Source organism: Rhinichthys klamathensis, unplaced genomic scaffold, assembly GCF_029890125.1.
Source record: "Rhinichthys klamathensis goyatoka isolate OS25496 unplaced genomic scaffold, OSU_Roscu_1.1 h1tg000395l_1, whole genome shotgun sequence".
Classification (NCBI taxonomy): domain Eukaryota; kingdom Metazoa; phylum Chordata; class Actinopteri; order Cypriniformes; family Leuciscidae; genus Rhinichthys; species Rhinichthys klamathensis.
Genome location: NW_026606897.1, coordinates 2862668 through 2876517, shown reverse-complemented (window position 1 = coordinate 2876517; position 13850 = coordinate 2862668).

Below are 13850 nucleotides of genomic sequence, written 5' to 3'. Positions count from 1 at the left end.
GTATATGACATTCTTCTTTCAGACAAATACAATCGGAGTTATATTAAAAAATGTCCTGGCTCTTCCAAGCTTTATAATGAGAGTGAATGGGTTTATTTTTTTGGAAGTCCATCAAAGCACATCTATCCATGATAAAAGTGCTCCACACGGCTCTGGAGGGTTAATAAAGGCCTTCTGAAGTGAAGCGATGCGTTCATGTAAGAAAAATAACTATATTTAAAACTTTATCGACTAAAATAACTAGCTTCCGGCAGACGGCCAGAAGAGTAACCCTTGAACTTGATGCACAATGTAATGACGAACGGGGTTACCCAGCCCTGTTTGTTTGAACCGCGAGAGGCATCAAAGCTTATGCTACTCCTACATCCCACGTCATACATCGTCAAGTGTTACTCTTTTGACGTAAGTCGACTTGCTCACGACCGTCTGCCGGAAGCTAGTTATTTTAGTCGATTTTCGTTATTTTGCTGCAGTCCGTAAATTTTTGCAATCTAGCGGTTAATTAACAGAACTGCATGCGTCTTGCGGAAGAACATTGTAGCCGGAGCTACTTCTCTCTGTTTATGCAGGGCTCTCAAGTGTCACGCATTGAGCGTGACAGTCACTCATTTCGGTCTTTTGTCACGCTCTCCCGCCACACATTGTATTTCTCACGCTGAAAAACTATTTGTAATATATTTAATATGCCGCCCGCAGCGCCCAAAACTCTGGCCGCGCTGCTCTCACTGTGAACCGCCATGAATCAAGCGCGTTTCCTCTGGTGTTGTTCGTCGAGCTACACAATAGCTAGACATGTGCCGGTATTCGGTTATGCGATAAATCGCGGTAATGAATATGCACGATATTGTTATCGCGGGGACTTCGAAATACCGTGAAAAATAATAGATCCGAATTTAGATTTTTAGAACGCGCATCAGCTTATTTTCCATCAACCGCTTAAAAAACAATGCGTATGCTGCGCAAAACACGTGCGCACTTTGATGTAAACAATCCCCACATCACATGTATAAGCACTGTGTGCATGCAGTGCGCACTCTAGTCTAATGTAAACAATCCTCACGTGGAGAAGAAGCACGGCGGAAGGAGGAACGCTGCCGACTATTTATCCCCCGCATGGCTGCCAACTCTCACGCATTCAGCTTGAGACTCACGCAATTGACACTTTCACACGGTCTCGCGCCACACATCCATTTTCTCACGCAGAGAAAAATCGCGGAGCAAAGAGGACACTGACACCGACAGACTAGACAGAGCAGGTTACTTTTGATATGAAAAAAAACATCAGCTCTCAGGTTCTGTCCATTTTATAACGAAATTCAGACAATAAATACTGTTTTGCTGCTTGTAAATGTGACGTGACAGATCGCGCGCCTCAGTTCAAGTAAACCGATCCTCTGTTACTTTTTATTAAAGATACAGTACAACCCACCGAAAGGTACGTACTTTCGATCAATCAGTGTTTTTCAACCACGGAAAGAGGTCAATAAAACTGCAGGAGAACAATTATGTCACAGAACGTTACATTTACCTCAGGAAAGCCATTTAATGTTAGTTGACTATAAGAAAACAGCTATAGAGAGGAGTATTTTGCTAAATATGTGCACTATATTACATATTTTAATATATGTTTACTTGTCATTATATAATTGTTATTATAATGAAAATTACGGCATATTACATTTTTATATTTATATTATTATTATATTTATATTGTATGCATTATATTTAATTTCTCTCTGTATGTTTACAGCATTATGTGAGATATTTTTTCTTGAGAAAAAATTTAAATGCAGGCTATCTACTGTAGCCTACCTAATATTTATCCAAATGAGTCAATATTGAATCAAGATTGAAATTAAATCCAAGAATTTAATTGAAATCGTGAAAATTGTGTTAAGCAATAATACAAACAGTAGCCTCAGTAACTGTACCATGTAAACATTGTAACATGTTGTCACTAAAAAATAAAATTAATGTTTTGACAATCACAATTACACATTGTGATGCAAGTTTTTTTTAGATACCCCCAATCCATCTGTTTCTCTTGTGCAATTAAAATATCGTGATAATACCGTATACCGTGATAAAAGCTCAATCAATTAATCGCAGCATGAAAATTTGATACCGGCACATGCCTAACAATAGCCAATCAGAAAATAGCACTATTGTATCTGGGTAAGATTTTGCGAAATCCATCGGATGTGATGTGCATGCGCGCTCCCGAGCCTCTCTCCTTTTTATATACAGTCTATGCGACGGCACTGCAGCTAACGACATGGAGTCTGATAACACCAAAAAACGACCTGCCTCCAGCACAACACACACTCCAACACAAACTCCACATAAATATAAAAAACAAAACAAAAAATGTATCTGCTGAAGCTCGTCAGGCCAAACGTGAATCGGATCGACTAAGGACAAAAACACGGATCAACATCGGCAGAGTGTTTGAATTTTGGAGAGACCTCCGAGAGACCTCCGCTGTGTTTTCAGATATGCTGAAATAAATAATGGTAAACTGTAATGAAATAGCAAGGTAAACTACAACATACATGAGATGTGAAATGAATACAAAAGACTGTTCCAGGATAACAAAAAGTAGGTGCTTTAGGATGTAACTTTTATTTTATGTACTAGATCTACTGTCTAACGTCACTCATCCCTCTACTATCATATTGTTTATAATACACATTTCCAGACACGTTCAGTACAGTAATGTTACTTCCTACGATCTTACTGTTACACTGAAATTGTTCAGTCTAGTTCACTAACCGTTTTCGTTATTATATTATACATTCATCTATGTTGACATTGCTGATTGTGAAAGATATACACGAATAGTTAGTGAAATGCCTTATGCTAGATAACACACATGTCGGCTAAATGCAGTCAATGTAATGTTATCATGGTACGAGCATGGAGCATTAGTTCAACGTCAAGCTGATAAAAGTAGTCTATTATTGTAACGTTGCAATGGGAGTTTACATGAGTTTCCAGCATGTTGTGTGATGCTTTCTCCGGTGTGTTGAAAGTCTCAGTGTGGCCGGTACCATGAGTGCTCGCTCTTGTGTTCGAGCACGCGCAAGAGCACGAGTGCTCTTGTAAAAATTGGTTGCAATCTGAAACATCACCGATAGAGGCCGCTAAAAAATACATATAGCACCTTTAAGTGTTATTTTAAATATATTATAAATAATATTTTTTTAAATATATTTTTGTGCTTTAAAGAAATACATTTATTTTGATGTGTTGACTAAAATACTGTAATGTGTCATTTGATATTATGTTTAAAGTTAATATATTTGTAATGCACTAAATTGCAACTTCAACATTACAAATGTGTAATTACAAATATATTTAAATACATGACATGAAACTTTCAATACTGAGAAATCACATTAAAGTATCTTTTATCTTACCACAAATGCTTATCAGTACACTGGGCAATACACTTTAACCATATTTCAATGACAAAGTAATTATGAAATTGTATATGTAAAGATGAACATTTTCATTAAATTGTACTTAAGCTGCAATTAAGTGTCCAAAAACATTAAGTGAAGAAGTGATTCTTATGAAACTTTAAGCCTTGTTCACCATCTGTAAAGACTGCTTATACAGACTGCTAAAAGAAGCTTTATGCTATGCTAATGTCATATGCCGTTAGCTAGAACACGTCTGACACATTTGCTACATTAATTAGATTACTGTGTCGTCCAGAGGTGAGGGTGATATTCATTATAAATTCATAATCGGGGAAACAAAGGGCTCCCGGCTGCATGACTGACAGGTAAAGTCACCTTTGGACCTCCTCTACTCAGCATAGACCAGCGAGGGCAGCAGGGAGCTCACCAAATTGGGGTTGAGAGGACACACTGCTGAAGCTGTCTTATTAAACCACACAGGGTTTGTTGGGTTGTCTGTGATGTGTGTGTGTGTGTGTGTGTGTGTGTGTGTGTGTGTGTGTGTGTGTGTGTGTGTGTGTGTGTGTGTGAGAGAGAGAGAGAGAGAGAGAGAGAGAGAGAGAGAGAGAGAGAGAGAGAGAGAGAGAGAGAGAGATTGTGGGTGTATGTGTGTGAAGGCAAAGCGTACAGTGGGCATGAGTGTATGCATTACCCCTCCCGTCACTTTCACACATGGCGGTAATGAAGCTGTCATGGCCGCCAGCATGTGGATATGGTTGATATTCAAATGAGAGAGCCATTCACCTTCTGAAGACAGACCAGTCCAATTACGGGCGCAGAGACAAGGCCCAGGAATAGGGCAGATGCACTGTTCCACTGCCGTTATTTGCAGTCTGGAAAATAATTTTCAGGGCAAATTCCCTCGCATGGTGTCTAGAACACAAAGTAAGGAATATTTGATGACGGGCTGATGAATTATTAGAAAATAATGCACAACCGAAGTGGTAATGTGGCCACGACGCGAGTGTGCATTATTTTCTAATAATTGAATGGACTGGGTTCAATTATTTCGCTTAGATTATACTGCGATTGCCACACCTCAAGACATTGTTCAGATGTTGTATTTCAAGACAATTGTCAGGTTTTTGTCCTTAAAATGCTTTTGTGTTTAGGACTAATTTCTTAAGCCTCCGTTGCTAATGCAATTTTAAAAATGCAGTAAACATTAATTTAACAACATTAAATATAACATGAAACCCTAATGTACATAACTGATTAGAAAAAGAAAACTATGAAGAAAGTTATTTTAACAAAAATACATCAAATGTGAAGTGTCATGCAGGGAATTGTGGGAATGTCAATTTACGTTTTTTCACTGTAAATTATACAATGAGTTGCTCTTTTTCACTTTCAAAAACTGTAAATTTAACGGTATTTTACAGTAAAATTACATTAAATGTACCATTAGATCTATCACAGTTATTTACCGTATATAGTACGGAAACTTTCTGTTAACCAATTAACAGTCTTTTACCGTTAAAATCACGATCATTTTTTACAGTGCACTTAAGTTGCTAAACTATTTTACTGATAAAAATCGTCAGAGCAGCGCTAACAATACCTTTCTATGCGAGTGTGTATCTGTACTGTATGTGTGTGCGTTTGAATGGGAGAGAGAGCGGGAGAGAGAGAATGTGTGTGTTTTTATCCAATTGTTTATATATTATATTTCTTATATTTATTGTCATTGTCATTGGGTTTTGGTTCTTTTGCTGTTGTAGGACCTTTGAAATAATTGAAATCGTTTGGCGAAGTAATATGGAACTGTAATGCGGTCAAGACCTGCCTGGAACTACTTTAGCCATGCGTTTCCCTGAAAATAATTGCACACCTTAGATGTTTTTTAAACCAATCAGATTCAAGCATTCAACAGCCCTGTAGTATGGATAATGCATTAAATTAAATAGTCTTGCAGTTGATACTGAATATTATTTGGTAAAACAGTAAGTTATTCATTTTTAAGTTTGCAGTAATGCAAAGGTCCAGACATTTTTGTTTATGTCGCACTTGAGGATACAACTGTGATCTCGTGCGTTAGCCTGGCACCTAGTGGTGTGGAGTACAAAATCGCCACAAAAAAAGCAATTGTTTTACAGTACATTTGCTGTTATTCACAGGCATATTTGTCACCAATGAATGATTTGTTTTACAACTGAAAGTTAACAATAACTAGATGGGTTACTGAGATAGTAGTGTTAAGCTGGTGGTGTGATCTCAACATGGCAGCCTCTGTGAGATGACCTACTACATGCTAATTAAAACAGCTTTTTCTAGATTATTGATATAACTGGAATCTTTACCTCATATGAATTTACATCATTTTACACTGTCAAACAAATCATTTTGCAAATTTGTCAATTCATTTCTTTAGCACTTTTTAATGAGGAAAAAATGACTGATTGCACCTTTCAGGAATAGTCAACCCCAGGCCCGATGGACCTCTTGTGCTGTCTCCTAAATGAGAGGAGTATTGTGACAGTAAATTTCTTTTTAGCCATTTCAGATGCTGCTATTGACTTCAGCGGTATAGTGCTCGAGTCTGAGAGAGCTATTGACTAGTCTGTAATTGTCTGTTTCCCTCTTCTACAGACTGTTAACCTTGAGCTGCCACAGGGGGAAGAGGAGCAGGAATGGCCATGGCTGTCAGTCCCGCTCCACTGTCCTGACAGCACTAAAAACCGAACAGACCTTCACCTTCACCAAGTTTGAAGCAAACATGTCTTATATCTAATGCAAGGGTTTTCAACAAGGGGCCCACCGGGGATCTATAAAACAGAAATGTCTAAATATTTTAAATCATGACATTTCTAAATTAGAACTGATTATATTCTAACTGAACGCCCTAACTGACCACATTTTACAGTGCAGCAAAGTTAGTTTATGTTAAGTCTGCAGGTATGAGGGTTTTACCTTGATACTATAAATAAAGACAACATCTTTCTAGATTTGCAAGTCTGTTTAAATGAAAAGGTCCCTGAAAAATGTCAATGTGCTTCTCGCCAAATAAATTCCTGTATCATAATTTTTTTTAGACATTTGATATATTTCTTGATATTCTATTTCAGGCCTAGTTATATATGTATTATGGCATAAAATATTAGATGATTCTGATTTAATTTATTGTTAATAGGTAATAAATTCTCAGTCTTATTTATCTGATTCAAAACTTTGAATCAGAAAACTTTGAAACTTCAATGAATTTACATTGAAGACATACAATTATGTTTTTATATGGTTAGAAAAAAAAGTCATCATAAAAAAAAATTCAACCAGGGAGCAAACATTTTCCCTATATAAATGTTAATTTCTGATACTGCTGATGATTCTGTTGTGTGTGTGTTTCTGTGTTCATCATAGTGTGTGGAGGTCATCTGTTCATGCTGAATGCGCAGAATGAATTCTCCACAAACAGAAGCTGCAAAAGGTGACGGAGAGGGGAATGACTCCACAGGGGACACCACCATCTGCTTCAGGGCTTGTCAGCACTTTTTATGATACCAACTGCATATTGTCTCACAACATACACATGTTCACTCATACACAGATTAAAGTCATATTTAACATTATTTAGTTTGCATTTGACCTTTATTGTGCTTATGCATGTATTGTGTAGTGGATCAAGTGATGATTGCCATACATCAAGATACATAAGTGATTGTTGTTGTAAAATTAACATCTAATGGAGCAAGTGGATGTTCAGAATTGACATTATATATTTTGAATGCAATTTACCAAAACTGAATATTTTAAAACTTATATTCCAAATATAATATGATTTGAAACTCGTATGAACTTTTTTTCTGTTAAAGTTGCACAGTTGCTCTAACAAATAAAAATATATAATATCTGTGATATTTTTTAAATATTCGATTTTATCAAATAAAACAAAATAATAATATAAAAATATACTATGTCAGAGTTTGAAAGCTTGCATGTAAAAAGTAAAAACACTATCCCTATAACAAGTCTAACAATTATTTGAAAACTGTATCTTTTTCCCTTTTTTTTTGACCATACCCTCTTAGAAGAAAAGGTTACATAAAACCATAAAGGGTTTTGTCAGGTGCTCCATATAGAACCTTTTATGGGTTCCCATCATGGGATTATTTTATGAATTTAGTTTTAATTCATTAATCTGGTTTTAATTCTCTTTTAATATTGATAAAATTGTATTAATTAAACAGCACGTAAAAATACTTAATCACTAGAAAAATTTAAATAACCTGTTAAACATGAAAGTAATGTAATAATTTAAGACATTTCTCCTTTTATAGAACCTTTTTGGCATAAACGGTTGTTTAAAATTGAGTTACTTTAAAAAGTAATGCATTACAATATTGCATTACTTCCTAAAAAAGTAACTAATTGTGTTACCTAGTTACTTTTTATGGAAAGTAATGCGTTACTTTTTCTTACCTGGACTGGGCTTGCTTGTTTGTTTTTAATAACAAAAAAAAGTTATATTTTTGGCAAATGTAAAAGCCCTTTCACACCAAAAGTGAAATGAATAAGCCTCAGGATGAAGGGAATGCAAATTCACTCCTGTGCTGTAGAGGACGCAGGTCAAACAAACCTTTCAGCTGTGCTGCCATTTTGGATCGCAGAAGAATAGGACGCATGAGAAGGAAGTTCAAGACTCCTACTTCAGCAATAAAAACAAAAATGAAACACAAATCTGATGTTTATCTAAAGTAATGTTTGCTAATTAATATGGTTGAATTGGATCTAGAACTACAATTTCCATCATGTTTACACACCGCACTTACTCCCGAATGCTCTCAACATGGGGACAGGAGAGGTTTCAGTCAATAAAAGGGAAAACAAAGTAACCTGCATTTCGTTTTTGAAAAAGTAACTCAGATATTTTGTTGTAAACATAAAAGTAATGTGTTACTTTATTCGGGAAAGTAATCCGATTACATAACTCATGTTACTTAATGCATTACACCCATGGTCAAGAGTCTTCTATATAGTACCCCATTGAACCTTTTTTTTAAGAGTGTATCTTATCTTGTCTGGTACAACAACTGTCGCCCCCTCCAAAAAATAGGTGCAATATTCCCCTTATGAAAGATAGCAGGTCGTTGGATAAGGTCGCACAAACTGTTATAATGCCAACAAACACACACACAAAATTGAATTACAAACACACTGTGATCTACAAGCAAGATCCTCTTCAAAGGCTTCTTGTGTCTTTCATACAATATCTACGCTCTATCACCTTGCAATAACTCATTGTCTTCCATCAGGATCTGAAGGGGAGGGGACTCGTCTATGTGTCCTGTCTCAACATTAAGCTCCATCTGAAAAACAGCCCTCCATGCCAGCGCTGCCAATGCCAGACATCTTCCCCGTCACTCACTTGTCGGCAGGGAAATGAATCTGGATGCAGCATGTCCCCCATTCATCAGCCTTGACAGGCTACCTTTGCCTGGTTCCGCTCGGATGGGGTCCGCGTCACTGCGGGCAGGAGAGCATATTTCTGCTGCAGATGAAGAAATTACTGTGTGTGCAGCGCTGTGAAGTGACTCGTGAATGGAGTGTCATTTGGCTGGGTGTTAAACGGCATCAAGTTGCCCTCATCTCACAAATACTTCTAGAGGGCAAATGTAAAGATTCACATTTTATATGGCAATCATCTTTTTCAAATTCTTTCACATTATAATGGGTTGATATACTCTTGAAAATATAACATCCTCCTGAGAGCAACTACATATTATTGTGTGTACCTTAAATGTCTTTGAATGAAAGGTACTAAAGAAATATGTGCTCTGAGAGAGTACCTTCACAGTCATATTTAACCAATATCACACAAGCAAGTCTGCTTTTGTTCCTGAATATTGGCAGTGCCATAAATAATTAAATAAATATTCGTAAAAGCGGCATGATTGTTGTTATATTGTTTTACTAAAACAGTTCAATAAACAATAAGTTAATAGTAAGTAAATTATTTTAGACACAATATTGCCAGTTCCTTTGTCTTACTTTGTTTTTCAATGAAATAGTTTCAAACAAAGCTAACATTAACTGGTATCGAACACATTTGGCGGATTTTCGTAAATTTGTTCCTGAACGAATCAGCCTTTTTTAATGAAATGGTTGAGTTAATGATTCAATGACTCATTCATTTAGACATTCTGCATACGAAATTGCATACTTTTCTACTATATTGGTGAAAAAGTAGAAATAAAGTATAAGTCCGAATTCACAGTATTCAAAATACAGTAAGCAAAAACTACCTGGATGACCTACTACTTCCGTGAGGTGTACATCTGTTGGGCACTTTACTATACTTAGCCAGGGTAGCACCATATTTAATTTTTGATAGGAATGAAAAGGAGACTCTGGGATAGAAGTAAACTCTTTGAACAATCAGATTTGTGTATACTCACTGTTGTATACATGGTTTAATTGGCACTCAATCGCCGGCTTTGAATCATTATAAACCATGGTTTTTGCTTCACACATACATTCATTACAATACATTTTTGTATTAACCGACTCTTAACTTCATCTATGGCCCATTGTACTATACTTATTGAGACAGAGAGCCCCTTAGAGGGGAAACCAACCACTCAAAACTCAAAATGGCATCATTGTAATCTGTTCCTGAATGAATGGGCATAACCGATTTCCGCAGACACATTTTAAATAATCGCGTGCGGTGCTTAAAAGCACAGTTTCACACAGCCCCCACGACGTGACGAATAACAGTGCCAGAATTGCGCCAATCTAATATCTTGTTAGAGGAAGAAAAGGGACGTGCCCAATGGGTGAGCTCTATGTGTGTGTGTGTGTGTGTCTGTCTGTGTCTGTGTGTGAACGTGGAGCTTTGGGAGGGAGAGCTTGGTCTCTTGAGGGTCCCTTGTATCCACGCCAGACCATATAAATCAGCACGTGGCCCACGGCCGCAATAAGCTAGAAAATAAAAAAAGCATAAAAGTGTCGGAGTGAAATAGAGGAAGGGAGAATTCTTTTATGATGAAACTAAATTCTCCTTACTCTGCAGTAGATCCACTTCCCATGGTCTGATTGTTTACTCCTGACACCATTCATCATTACGCTGCCACAAATGACTCAAATTACCACACCTGCTCCTCGTATAATACCCACCCAATCAGGGCTTAACACTCAGGTAATTGTTTCAGAAGGAATTCCTTCAGTAAGGCCTGGTGTGACGTCGCGTACATGTGGGAGAGAAATTAAATCCACACATTTTGGACCTGTGGTGTTGAATGTGGCTAAACAGTAAGATTCATGTTGATGTAATAATCTAGAGTGGTCAAGAATCCAAATTTAGAGAAATGTATCAGTGCATTTTTATTTTATTATATTTTTCAGTTAGGGTCATTATTGATGAATATATTGAAGCTGTGTGTATTGATGTGAGCATGTAGATAACATGAAGGCATGTGAAAACCATATACAGTAAAATTAGAAATACCCCAATGCAAAAATTCTAGCCAATACAGATAAACTGATAATTAATGGCCAATAACAAACCAAATTAAATTCAATACTATTCATTTATTCTAAATGAATTAAAAACACTGCTACATTATAGACCCACAGGGCCCTATATGTTGATTTTCTAAAAGAGTTTGCAGATTTTGATTTTGATAAAGTGCTGATTGTCTGAGATTTTAACATTCACCTAGTCCTAGATAATACAAATGATGCATTAATCGCTGCGTTTACAGACTTACTAAACTCATTTGGGGTCAAGCAAAATGTCACCAGACCCACTCATCGTTTTATTCATTCACTACACCGATCTTACTGATATAGATTTTCGACTGCACAATGATGATGTCACTACCTTGTAATGTGCGTACTGCTGACATTTGCCACGGCTTCGGAGGCAGGGAAGGTCGGACCGAGCGTTGTTAAATGGGACGGTCTAGCCTACGGAGGATTGTTCTTGTCACCTAGCAACTCTGACAGCTTCCGTTGATGAGCGGCAGTAACATTTGTACTGGACTATTTATATTCAACTGCCTAAAAACTAAACTTTCTAAATGTTCCCCTTGGTGCATTTATGTAATGAAGAGAATAAACTATATATAAAATCCCATCTTGGTAAGATGCAAGGAATTCTAGGATAGGGTAGGACACAAAGGATCCGTCTGTCGTATAATTCATTGCCCAGGAAACACAGGACACATTTCAAGGCTGCATTTGAAGGAGCCTTCGAATACCCTGCCTGATCTGTCTCAGCTGCTTAATGTACCCAAACACACAAATGAACTTGATGAAATGACTAGAATGGGCACTATCTTCTCTTGTACATTAGAAACTGTTGCACCCATCATATTAAAAAAGGTTGGAGAGAAAAGTACTGTACCATGGTACAACAGTATTACTCCCGCTCTCAAGAGAGAAACTCGTAACCTAGAGTGCAAATGGAAAGAAACTCATTTAGAGAAACTCATCACGTGGAAAGACAGCACTTCCCGTTATAAATAGCCGCCAGGGCAGAGCATCTCCGCAAACTCATAGAAAATAACCAAAATGATTCAAGGTTTTTATTTAATACAGTGACTAGATTAACAAATAAACAGATGTCACCTGAAATAAATATTCCAACACAGTTTTATAGTAATGACTTATGAATTTCTTCACTGAGAAAATCGAAACCATTAGAAATACAATTGTAAATGTACGACCTTTGGCAGCGTTTTATGATTTAGCCTCAATTATTGCCCCTCAAGAACAATTGCAGAGCTTTACAACTATAGGACAGGAAGAGCTCAATACACTTATCATTGCATCTAAACCGACAACATGTTTATTAGATCCAATACCCACTTAACTACTGAAAGAGTTGTTACCGGTAACAGAAGAGCCTCTTTTCTTATTATTAACTCGTCTAAATCTCTGGGCCATGTCCCAAGATGGTTCAAGCTGGCCGTTATTAAGCCTCTCATTAAGAAACCACAACTAGATCCAAAAGAATAGTCAAATTGCAGACCCATTCTAGAAAAAGTTGTGTCTGCTCAATTAGGCTCTTTATTGCAAAAAAATAAACAAATAAATAAATGAAAAATTTCAGTCAGGATTTAGCGCCATCTTAGCACAGACACTGTACTCGTTAAAATTTGAAATGACTTACTTCTAAGCTTCTGACCAAGGCTGCATCTCAAAACTAGTTTTACTTGATCTTAGTGCTGCTATAGGTCATTACATACTCTTAGATCGATTTTAAAATGGGGAATTATCCAAGTTAACGTCAATAAATTATGGAGTGCTGCAAGGGTCAGTTTTAGGCCCTTTGCTATTTTCAATATACATGCTGCCCCTTGGTAATATTAATAGAAAACATGGAATTAGTTTCCACTGTTATGCTAATGATACTCAGTCAGTCATATATTTCATCACGACCAGATGAAATCTCTAAATTATCCAAGTTGACAGAGTGTGTTAAAGATATAAAATATTGGATGACCAGTAATTTTCTTCTATTAAATTCAGATATGAAAAAATAATGTTCTATTAAAAATATTCTATTAAATTCAGCATGTTACAGAAAGCTAGACCCAAGTGCAGTTTATTTACTATAATCCAAAGTGAGCAAAACAAAGACTTGACTTGACTTGACATTGGTCAATAACATAAACATGAAAATAACTCACCAACAAAGGTTACTCATGGATGAGGGCTATATATACACAGAGACTAATGACTAAACCAGGGACACCTGTGCACAATCAAACAATGATCCAATGAAAACAAGACACATGAACAAGGGGAAACACATGACAGGATCACATGATGGGATAAGGGAATCACATTAAAAAACCAAGAACAAGACAAAAAATAAGAGACATGAAAACATGGACATGAATGCAAAACCCAAAACCAAAAGTGACACAGACAATACATGTCCAATATTGACTGACAGTGATAAATAACAAAAATATCTAATATTGGCCAATAACTGAAATGTTTTTGATAATGTTACATTGGCTGATATGTTAGTTGTCTTAAACATATACTGACACCTAGTGGTGTGGATGCAGCATCACACAAAAGAAAAAAGTTGTGTAACCAATGCCATTGTAGAAATGTTCACAGTCAGCCATGAGTAATATAATGGAAAAATCTAATGGAAAAAATGAAGGAGTGCGTTTGTGACGGAGTAGTGCAGATTTCAGACAACAAGAATTTCGACTACGCCACCCATGGGAATTTCACCCCGGGAAATATGAATGAAACCTAAGAATTTAGGTCACACAGGTTCGACTCTCTTAAGAAGGTAGGCAGAAACGTGGGTACCATGAAAAAATACAAAGTTTTATTAATACAAAGTCATATTTAAAAAAGAGAATGAGATTCACATTAAAATAAACTCTGTTGCACCCGAATGGGTCTAGTGACTCGTTAGTG